This window comes from Ranitomeya variabilis, chromosome 1 (assembly GCF_051348905.1).
Source record: "Ranitomeya variabilis isolate aRanVar5 chromosome 1, aRanVar5.hap1, whole genome shotgun sequence".
Classification (NCBI taxonomy): Eukaryota; Metazoa; Chordata; class Amphibia; order Anura; family Dendrobatidae; genus Ranitomeya; species Ranitomeya variabilis.
The window spans coordinates 889,734,070-889,746,264 of NC_135232.1; positions in this window are offsets into that span (position 1 = coordinate 889,734,070).

The following is a 12,195-nucleotide window of genomic DNA, read 5'->3' on the forward strand; positions in this document are numbered from 1 at the left end:
ACGCACATAAAGGAGCAGGCGTCTGCAGCCGAGGAAGAGGAAAGCCTGGATGACAGTCAGCCATTGTCTGGTCAGGGCCGTGTAGAGGACGCGGTAGCGGGCGAAGAGGAGGAGGAGGATGAGGAGGATGATGGGGATGAGTACTTTTTTACTGAGGAAGCTTCCCCTGGGCCAACAGAAATTAATGGCGTTGCAAGGCCGGGTTCTTTTTTTGTAAGGGAGACAAGTGACGTAGATTTGCCTGTAACTGCCCCTCAAACCAGCACAACCGCAGATTTGCCAACTGGAACTTTGGCCCACATGGCGGATTATGCCTTACGTATCCTCAAAAAGGACCCACGCATTATTAAAATGATGAGCGATGACGATTACTGGTTGGCCTGCATCCTTGACCCTCGCTATAAAGGCAAATTGCAAAATATTATGCCACATGAGAACCTTGAACAAATATTAGCAACCAAACAAGCTACTCTTGTAGACCGTTTGATTCAGGCATTCCCAGCACACAGCGCCGGTGATGGTTCTCACACGAGCTGCAGGGGGCTACAGGGCAGAGGTGTTAGAGGTGCACAGATCAGAAGTGGCGTTGGACAGAGGGGTTTTCTGACCAGGTTGTGGAGTGATTTCGCAATGACCGCAGACAGGACAGGTACTGCAGCATCTATTCAAAGTGACGGGAGACAACATTTGTCCAGTATGGTTACTAACTATTTTTCAGCCCTTATTGATGTTCTCCCTCAACCGTCATTCCCATTTGATTACTGGGCATCCAAATTAGACACCTGGCCTGAATTGGCAGAATATGCGTTGCAGGAGCTTGCTTGCCCAGCAGCTAGTGTGCTATCAGAAAGAGTATTCAGTGCTGCTGGTTCAATATTAACCGAAAAAAGGACTCGTCTGGCTACCCAAAATGTGGATGATCTCACCTTCATTAAAATGAACCACTCCTGGATTTCAAATTATTTTGCCCCACCTTTCCCGGCTGACACCTAGCTTTCCTATAAAAAGGTCTTGCTTGTGTTCTGGTCTTACTGAGTGTTAAAATCTCTTAATTTGCAGCAGCTGTTTGACCAGCATACGACATGTTTACACCTCCCCCAATGGGAAAACTCCCCCCACGGGGCCGTTGTCTCACTCTCGACACTTGGCGCAAGCACCCGTTAGTTACAGTGCTGTTTGTCAGAAGAGGTGGGTGTGCTCGCTTTTGGTCGACGGCACTGCCACTGGGTCCCTCATAGTACAATGTAGTGTCTCTGGCGGTGGTGGTGCGCACCCAACGTCAGACACACCGTTGTAACATGAGGGGCCCTGGGGCGGTACCGCCGGCCACAAGAGAGTCCCCCCCCCCAGCTGAAACTGTGCTTTACCACGTGCCAAATTATCTCGTACAGCTCCACCAATGTTTAGTCTATGCGCTGACATCATTCAATGCCTGGCACTGACAATTAATACCAATTTGTTGACATCTATGATGATAGTTACAGTAGTCTGGGTCAGTGTCCTATATTGACACCAGTAAATACTAATTTACTGCCAAATTACTTTGTCATAAACTCTGCAGATGAGCCCACCCCTGTACCTAAGCATGCCACCCTTTTTTTTATTTATAGTTGTTTTGCGAGACATTAACATCTATTTATTTTTTGGGAGTACTAACTGTGTCAGACACTTCTTGCAATACTCCTCCACTGACCACAATGCTGCCTGCCTGTGTATCCATGTAACCGATTTAAAACTGCCATGCCTGCCACAATGCTTCCTGGAGTGCCTGCCTGTGTATCCATGTCACCGATTTTAAACTGCCATGCCTGCCTATTGTTTGTTATTTTAGGCCTTTGATAGCCTGTCTGCGGCCCCTACTTGCAATACTTCTCCACTGACCACAATGCTGCCTGGAGTGCCTGCCTGTGTATCCATGTAACCGATTTAAAACTGCCACGCCTGCCTATTGTTTGTTATTTTAGGCCTTTGATAGCCTGTCTGCGGCCCCTACTTGCAATACTCCTCCACTGACCACAATGCTGCCTGCCTGTGTATCCATGTAACCGATTTAAAACTGCCATGCCTGCCTATTGTTTGTTATTTTAGGCCTTTGATAGCCTGTCTGCGGCCCCTACTTGCAATACTCCTCCACTGACCACAATGCTGCCTGGAGTGCCTGCCTGTGTATCCATGTAACCGATTTAAAACTGCCATGCCTGCCTATTGTTTGTTATTTTAGGCCTTTGATAGCCTGTCTGCGGCCCCTACTTGCAATACTCCTCCACTGACCACAATGCTGCCTGGAGTGCCTGCCTGTGTATCCATGTCACCGATTTAAAACTGCCATGCCTGCCTATTGTTTGTTATTTTAGGCCTTTGATAGCCTGTCTGCGGCCCCTACTTGCAATACTCCTCCACTGACCACAATGCTGCCTGGAGTGCCTGCCTGTGTATCCATGTAACCGATTTAAAACTGCCATGCCTGCCTATTGTTTGTTATTTTAGGCCTTTGATAGCCTGTCTGCGGCCCCTACTTGCAATACTCCTCCACTGACCACAATGCTGCCTGGAGTGCCTGCCTGTATATCCATGTCACCGATTTTAAACTGCCATGCCTGCCTATTGTTTGTTATTTTAGGCCTTTGATAGCCTGTCTGCGGCCCCTACTTGCAATACTCCTCCACTGACCACAATGCTGCCTGGAGTGCCTGCCTGTGTATCCATGTAACCGATTTAAAACTGCCATGCCTGCCTATTGTTTGTTATTTTAGGCCTTTGATAGCCTGTCTGCGGCCCCTACTTGCAATACTCCTCCACTGACCACAATGCTGCCTGCCTGTGTATCCATGTAACCGATTTAAAACTGCCATGCCTGCCTATTGTTTGTTATTTTAGGCCTTTGATAGCCTGTCTGCGGCCCCTACTTGCAATACTCCTCCACTGACCACAATGCTGCCTGCCTGTGTATCCATGTAACCGATTTAAAACTGCCATGCCTGCCTATTGTTTGTTATTTTAGGCCTTTGATAGCCTGTCTGCGGCCCCTACTTGCAATACTCCTCCACTGACCACAATGCTGCCTGGAGTGCCTGCCTGTGTATCCATGTAACCGATTTAAAACTGCCATGCCTGCCTATTGTTTGTTATTTTAGGCCTTTGATAGCCTGTCTGCGGCCCCTACTTGCAATACTCCTCCACTGACCACAATGCTGCCTGGAGTGCCTGCCTGTATATCCATGTCACCGATTTTAAACTGCCATGCCTGCCTATTGTTTGTTATTTTAGGCCTTTGATAGCCTGTCTGCGGCCCCTACTTGCAATACTTCTCCACTGACCACAATGCTGCCTGGAGTGCCTGCCTGTGTATCCATGTAACCGATTTAAAACTGCCATGCCTGCCTATTGTTTGTTATTTTAGGCCTTTGATAGCCTGTCTGCGGCCCCTACTTGCAATACTCCTCCACTGACCACAATGCTGCCTGCCTGTGTATCCATGTAACCGATTTAAAACTGCCATGCCTGCCTATTGTTTGTTATTTTAGGCCTTTGATAGCCTGTCTGCGGCCCCTACTTGCAATACTCCTCCACTGACCACAATGCTGCCTGCCTGTGTATCCATGTAACCGATTTAAAACTGCCATGCCTGCCTATTGTTTGTTATTTTAGGCCTTTGATAGCCTGTCTGCGGCCCCTACTTGCAATACTCCTCCACTGACCACAATGCTGCCTGGAGTGCCTGCCTGTGTATCCATGTCACCGATTTTAAACTGCCATGCCTGCCTATTGTTTGTTATTTTAGGCCTTTGATAGCCTGTCTGCGGCCCCTACTTGTAATACTCCTCCACTGACCACAATGCTGCCTGGAGTGCCTGCCTGTGTATCCATGTAACCGATTTTAAACTGCCATGCCTGCCTATTGTTTGTTATTTTAGGCCTTTGTTAGCCTGTCTGCGGCCCCTACTTGCAATACTCCTCCACTGACCACACCAATGCTGCCCGTGTACCCCTGGAACTTATTTAAAAGTTCATAGAGCCTAGTTATATATTTCATTTACTATTAATAAGGCCATGATGGACTACGCTGTACCACGCTACAAGCTAACCAGTCGACACTTCTTTTGCGAGAAAAGCCATCCCAACCCTCCACCAGCATGTAAAAGACCGCATTATCCATGCACTCTGGCAATCTGTGAGTACAAAGGTGCACCTGACAACAGACGCATGGACCTGTAGGCATGGCCACGGAAGATTACGTGTCCATTAAGGCGCAATGGGTTAATGTGGTGGATGCATGGTCCACAGGGGACAGCCTACTAAGTCTGTCTGCAGTCCCTAATTCAAATTGTCCTCCACTGTCTAAATCGGAGCTTCCACCTTCTGGATTTCGGCCTATAGTATCAGAAATTAAACTGCATTTGGCCTTCAACTTTGGTTACGGCCTACTAACAGTGTCTGCCCCTCCCTGGTGTTTGTCCTCAACTGAATAAAGCTGAGCTTCAACCTTCTGGCTCTCATTAAGTGCTGTGTTTTTAAAAATTGGTGGTTAGGGCCTACTAACGGTGTCTGCCCCTCCCTGGTGTTTGCCCTCAACTGAATAAAGCTGAGCTTCAACCTTCTGGCTCTCATTAAGTGCTGTGTTTTTAAAAATTGGTGGTTAGGGCCTACTAACGGTGTCTGCCCCTGCCGGGTGTTTGTCCTCAACTGAATAAAGCTGAGCTTCAACCTTCTGGCTCTCATTAAGTGCTGTGTTTTTAAAAATTGGTGGTTAGGGCCTACTAACGGTGTCTGCCCCTCCCTGGTGTTTGCCCTCAACTGAATAAAGCTGAGCTTCCACCTTCTGGCTTTCGGCCTATAGTATCAGATATTAAACTGCATTTGGCCTTCAACTTTGGTTACGGCCTACTAACGGTGTCTGCCCCTCCCTGGTGTTTGTCATCAACTGAATAAAGCTGAGCTTCAACCTTCTGGCTCTCATTAAGTGCTGTGTTTTTAAAAATTGGTGGTTAGGGCCTACTAACGGTGTCTGCCCCTCCCTGGTGTTTGCCCTCAACTGAATAAAGCTGAGCTTCAGTCTTAGGCTTTTGGCCTAAAGTATCAGATATTAAACTGCATTTGGCCTATTAGTGTGTTTGGGCCCTTAAAACAGTGTCTGCTGCTCCTGGGTTTGCTACTCCACTGAACAAAGCAATGCCGCCTGTTTAGTCCTGTTACCAATTTTGAACTGCATGTAGCCTACTTTATTCTTTGGCCCTATATCTGTTTCCTCCTCATCCTGCCCATTGCCCAGCCACTGCTAGATGAGTCTGCTGGTACATTGACCTAGACCACTACATTCCCCTTGCACTCTACACAGCCAGAATCTGACCCTGCTGAAAGTAAGGTTCCCCTTCCCGCATGTTATACCACCTTACACAGGGACAAAGAGGAAGGTGCAGATGAAAGTGCAGGTTCCTTCATCAGGTGGGGGGGCATACTCGTTGGCGACGTCACTGGCACAGGGCCCCTCAGAGTACGCAAAAGTGTCGCTGCTGGTGGGAGGCGCCCCTACCGTGCAAACACACCGCTGTACTTTGAGGGGCCCTGTGCCAGTGCCAATGCCAACGAGTGGGCCCCCCTGCTTGCTTAGGATCACAGCACTTGCAAACTTGACATACTTACCTCTCCCTGCTCCACCGCCGTGACGTAGTCCACGTTTCCTGGGCCCACTAAAACCTTGAACCAGCCCTACCCCCCACAACTTTTGCCAAAAGACCCCCAATTTCCAATGCCCAACTATTATTATAAAGTTAATTAAGATTGACAAGCTTCAGAAAACAAGAATGGATGTTTTTGGCATTAAAATGGGCACTGTAGGTGTTTTCCTGGCCTCCACTCACTGCCGACTATGCTTCCCCATTGACTTGCATTGGGTTTCGTGTTTCGGTCGATCCCCGACTTTTAGCGATAATCGGCCGATTGCACTCGACTCAACTCTGGACAAAGTCGGGTTTCACAAAACCCGACTCGATCTTTAAAAAATGAAAGTCGCTCAACCCTAATGCCTTGTATTACCTCCATCGTCTCTTCATTCTGCTTCCAAAAGATACTGCAGACTTAAGAGACGCAGGATCGAAACAGAAGTCGCCTACCAGTAGTTGATTAAAGACAGAGGGCACTCGGTACAGGTTTCAAAACAGGTTTTTTAGTAACATAAAATATTACAGGAACATTTTAACATTACAGGTATATACCCAAACACAGCAGAACATTTTATTACACCATTCCATCTTGCCATGCCACACATCCGATATCAAAAACTAAGTAGGCAGCAAATTGGTCCCTCATTTGGGCAACTTCTACTGTTGACCTAATAGGGTGATGCTGGTGATCTGGCAAAGGGTTTGAAACAGGTTCATCAAGTTCAATGTTGGGTCGCTCTTTAGCCATTATTAGTTATGTAGAACCACACAGGCTTTGAAAACCTCATCGACTGTCTCTATTTTTAGATTAATGGCTATTCCAAGAATGCGCCATTTTGAGACAAGAATCCCAAAGGTACACTCATAAGTTCTTCGTGCCCTGCTCAGTCTGTAGTTAAAAATTTTTTTGGTGTGGTTCAAGTTCCGACTGGAGTATGGTTTCAGTAGGTTATCACACATCTGAAAGGCCTCATCCCCAACCATAACAAATGGCATTGGCGGGCCTTCAGTGTTGGGAAGAGGTCGTGCCAGGGGGAAATTTAAATGTTTTACAAGCGTTGTCCCATGTCAGAGTTTTTAAAAGTCTGGGAGTCAAGGCCGCGGCCAAAAGCTCCAATGTCCACGGCGACAAAGCGACCGTCAGTATCGGCAATTGCCATGAGCACTACAGAAAAATATTTGTTATAGTTGAAGTACTCTGATCCAGTTCTGGCGGGTTTGATAATCCGAATGTGTTTTCTATCCACTGCTCCCAAACAGTTGGGGAAATTTCAGACTTGCCACATTTTTCCAGAAATTTCCTGCCACATTTCCACACTGGGTAGGGGGATAAATTATTCCTGGAGAACGGTCCACAAAGCACGGCAGGTGTCCGAAATTCCAGGCCGGTACTGAAAATGGAGCGATGATAGGCTCTCTCCGGAAGCCAGGAATCTGCCAAGAAAAGAAATAAGTTACGAACAATGATATTGATGATGGGGTTTTGCTAAACACATAAAGGAAAAACAAATAATACATGGCAGAACAATAATAATTATGACAGGTGTTTGTTTTGAAGTATTACGTACCTTATCGTGACCAGGAATTGCTCTACGGAGCTGGGTGTCCTGTCTCCTGATGGCTCCATGGACACGTCCAAGCAAATTCTGGAAGGTCTCTTGAGACATCCTGGTATATTCCAAAAATTTCTCCGGTTTGGCATTGAGCTCACTGTATAGCAGAGGTGTCAAACTGCATTCCTCGAGGGCCGCCAACAGGTCATGTTTTCAGGATTTCCTTGTATTGCACAGGTGATAATTTAATCACCTGCACAGAATGATTCCAGCACCTTGTGGATTGCTAAGGAAATCCTGAAAACATGACCTGTTGGCGGCCCTCGAGGAATGCAGTTTGACACCTCTGCTGTATAGGGTGTGGTAGGCTCCACGGCTCTCCCGTAATTCAATAATGGGGTGCCTCCAAAAACGCTGACGCCGTGTTCTTCTCTGTCTTTCTCTGTTTCTTTGTTGCTCACAAGCAAACGCAAAGGCAAGAAAAAGCTTGAGATCCAAATCCAGGTTGCAATAAAAGCTCTCCATGCGAAGATACATCGTGAAGCAAGATACAGGAGCAAAATCTGAACATTTCAGCTGTGCAAAGTGTCTATATAAAGAATTCACATGAGACATGCCCATTGGTGTCCCATTGGTGGTGTCTGTTTATCTTGATTTTTCTCCTGGTACATTTTTCACCTTTACAAATCATGCGCATAAAAAGCGCAAACATAAGCAAAATGCATGGAAACGCATGTAAACGTTGCGTTTTTTGACCGCAAGCATAAGATGACGCAGATAGAAAATGCTGTGTTATCATGCGTTTGTATGCAGTTTTACATGCTTTTGTGGTTGCAGACAATACGCTGCGGACACAACCGCAAATGTGAAACTAGCCTTAGCCTGTTATAAATTCAGAGACACAGGTCTGTCTGGATCGTGGTCTGTCTCTAGAAGGATGGCTCTAAAAGGTTAACAGCAAAGATGACAGCAGAAATATGCCAGAAATTAGACAGAAGTGAACAGAAGGTAAGACTAACCACTGTTAATAAATGTACTAAATTTCTTAACCTTTCCACCACACTCACTCATCATGCTGACTTACACTCTAACAGTTTTGGCTCCTTTACTCCTCACTCTCCTTTGCTATCCCCACCCCCAGCACCCTCTAACCAAGTAATAATCTCTCCTTACCTTCTGCCTCCCCACCTGACCTCCTCTGCTGACCTGCTCCTCAACCTCAGATCTGTCCTAATAAAACACAAAACAAGCCGCCCACTCTCCTTCTCCTACCTGCTCTGTCTCTCTCTGCTTCTCCTCACTGCTGGCGACATATCTCCCAATCATGGACCCCCACAGCTCATATTTCCCATTATTACCCCCTTCTATCGCTCCCAACCCAACATAAACACCCGAAATCTTGCCCTCCTCAAACCCGTGCCCCTGACGCCCACCCCCCTGCTCCCTCCCTCTGGAGTACTCTGGAATGCCCGCTCCATCTGCAATAAACTCCACGTGATTCACGATCTCTTTACCTCTTGTAATATTTCCTTCCTGGGCCTCTCTGAAACATGGCTGACACCCTCTGACAGCCTCCCCTGCTGCGCTATGTTACGGCGGCCTCCACTTCACCCACACTCCTCGTCCTGGCAACAGACATGGTGGAGGAGTGGGCCTTCTCCTTTCTTACAACTGTACCTTTAATCCATTTCCACCTCTACCCTCCCTTATCCTCCCTTCTTTTGAAGTCCACTCTGTCTGCATCTACTCTCGATCCAACCTCCAAATGGCCGTCATATACCGACCTGCAGGCCCGACCACGGCCTTTATTGGCCAATTCTCCACCTGGCTCCTTCACTTTCTGTCTGCCTACATTCCCACCATCATCATGGGTGACTTCAACACCTCCATTGACACCCACCAGTCAGCAGCCTCCAAACTCCTGTCCCTTACTTCATCTTTTGGACTTAATCAGTGGTCCTCCTCAGCCACCCACACAGACGGACACACATTAGACCTAGTCTTCACCCGTTTGTGCTCCCTATCTAACTTCACCACCTCCCCTCTCCCCCTATCCGACCACCATCTGCTCACTTTCTCATCACTATCCTCCACACCTGTCACCCATGTCCAGCAACATGCGCACCCCTGCAGAAACCTTGCACATCTAGACCCTCGCATACTCTCTGACTCTATTCAGACACTGTCCTCCATAGCTTCACTCCACAACACAGACACTGCCACTAGTTTCTACAATGCCACTCTCGCTTCAGCCATCGACTCGGTCGCCCCTGTCACGCATAGCAGAGTGTGACAAATCAATAGACAACCCTGGCACAATAACATCACTAAAAAGCTTCGGCAAGTATCCAGAATTGCAGAACGGTGTTGGAAGAAAACACATTTGCAAGATGATTTCTCTGCACTCAAACAAGAAACACTCGCATTCAAATCAGCTCTCAGATCTGCTAAACAGGCTGTAAGATTGCTCTTACTGAGTGTATTGGAGGACACTCGCTTGGCCGCGATATTCAGCACACGGGCACGGTTTTTTCAAAACAAAGCAGTCTATATGGTTTATTATGGCATCATAAAAAAACAGAAAATATGAATAACCAGCAAACAGTCTTTACATTAGTCTTCACACCATAGTATACGGCTTTAAACCGCGGTCACTAAACACACTGAACCTCTCTGTCCAGTTATTGTGGGTGACCGCACGCCATACAGTTGACTAATGTCCATGGAGCACAACAGGCACCAACATACGACACTACGGTTGCAGCAGCTAAACACGCTGGTCCTCCCTTGACCAGTTGCCGTGGGTTACCACACAGTTCGTATCACAAGTACCCACAGTTTGTACAGGTACCTGACGGGAGCTCCTGCTCCACCTGCTGACTCCTTGTCAGTCCACTGGGAAAACTGCCTCTCGGGAATCACCAACTTGCCTTTGCGGCATATCTAGTTAGTCCAGATCCACCGGAGGATGGTAGCTTCCCCAAGTTTCATTGTGCGCTGCTCAGGGATCCGGTCCTCCACCCAGGACCTCCCACGCCAGTATGTGCTTTCCAGGAAGCCTCCTCCCAGGCTTCCAACACAGGAACATACACATGGGCCTGTGACCCACACCCTGGTCACATTATGTACCTGTAACCACTCCCACAGGTGAGGTATGGATGACATGGGCTGATCACGTGATCCTGACATCATTGCATGTCCTCAAAACACCCGCACTGCCGAATAGGAAAAAGAGGTACAGTGAGCACCCTCACCCAGTGGTGAGGTATGTGGGTAGCCAGACCCTCCCATCTCTCATAGCTACCCGCAACCCGGACCCAGGTGCACTAAATTACATCTTTAGTGCTTACGTGCTCTAAAGACAAGATACTCCGGGTTGCATCTCAGGGAGCATCCATCCCTGTGACACATACCTCCCATTAACTACAATGCCGGACACTGTCTCATTACCACATCCATGCATACCCATGGCCTCAATATGTCTCCGTGCGTATACTGGAGAGCTTATGCAGCGCCCCCTACCTGTTACAGGGGTCACTGCATCACAAGGCCTATTTCACATCCCTCCTATCTTCTTTATCCCACAACCCCAAACAGTTGTTCAACACCTTTAACTCCCTCCTAAGCCCACCACTGCCCCCTCCGACTTCCTTAATCTCTGCTGAGGACTTTGCCACACACTTCAAAAATAAAATAGACCAAACAAGGCAAGTCTTTGTTGTCCGACCACCACAACCCCTTTGTATGCCTGAACAATGCCCTAACCCCATAACTTCCCTCCCCAAAATCACTGAAGGACAGCTTGTTCATCTTTCCTCCAAATCACACCTCACCATTTGTGTGCTTGACCCCATCTCACCTCCTCCCCAACCTCACCACTACACTAATCCCATCCCTAACCCATCTCTTCAATCTATTACTAACTTCTGGTACCTTCCCCTCTGCTTTCAAATATGCCACAATCATACCTATCCTCAAAAAGACTTCCCTTGACCCGAGTGCTATGTCCAGCTACCGCCCCATATCTTTGCTCCCATTTGTTTCCAAACTACTTGAGCAGCAAGTCCACGCTGAACTTTCCTCTCACCTTGCATCTAACTGTCTCTTCGACAGCCTACAATCTGGCTTCCGTCCCCACCATTCCACTGAGACTGCCCTGACCAAATTTACGAACGACTTACTTACAGCCAAAGCGAACAGACACTTCTCTATACTACTCCTTCTAGACCTGTCCTCTGCCTTCGACACAGTTGACCACTGCCTCCTACTACAGATCCTCTCTTCCTTTGGTGTCAAAGACCTCGCCCTATCCTGGATCTCGTCATACATTACCAACCTCACATTTAGCATTTCCTACTCCCATATTACCTCCATCTCACCCCCTCTCGGTTGGTGTCCCTCAAGGCTCTGTCCTAGGACTTCTTCTCTTTTCAATATCTTCTTAATTTTCGTGTCTATCAGCCATAAGCTCCTTCTCCTCTTGCTTCTGCAAACTCAATGTGGACAAAACCAAACTAATTATCTTTTCTCCGTCTTGCACATCTTCCCTACCTGGTCTATCTATCTATCTATCTATCTATCTATCTATCTATCACAATAAATGAATTCACACTTTCCCCCGTCCAGGTAATCCGCTGCCTCCTCGGAGTAACCCTGAACTCTGCCCTGTCCTTTTAACCGCACATCCAAGCTCTCGCCACCTCCTGTTGCCTCCAGCTCAAAAATATTTCCAGAATCCGTCCTTTCCTCAACCATCACTCTACCAAAATGCTTGTACATGCCCTAATCATCTCTCGCCTCGACTACTGCAGCATCCTCCTTTGTGGGCTACCCTCTAACACTCTCGCACCACTCCAGTCCGTCCTTAACTCTGCTACCCAACTAATTAATCTCTCTCATCGCTACGCTTCTGCTTCCCCTCTTTGCAAATATCTTCACTGGCTCCCAATTTCCAGCGTATCCAGTTTAAACTACTAACACTG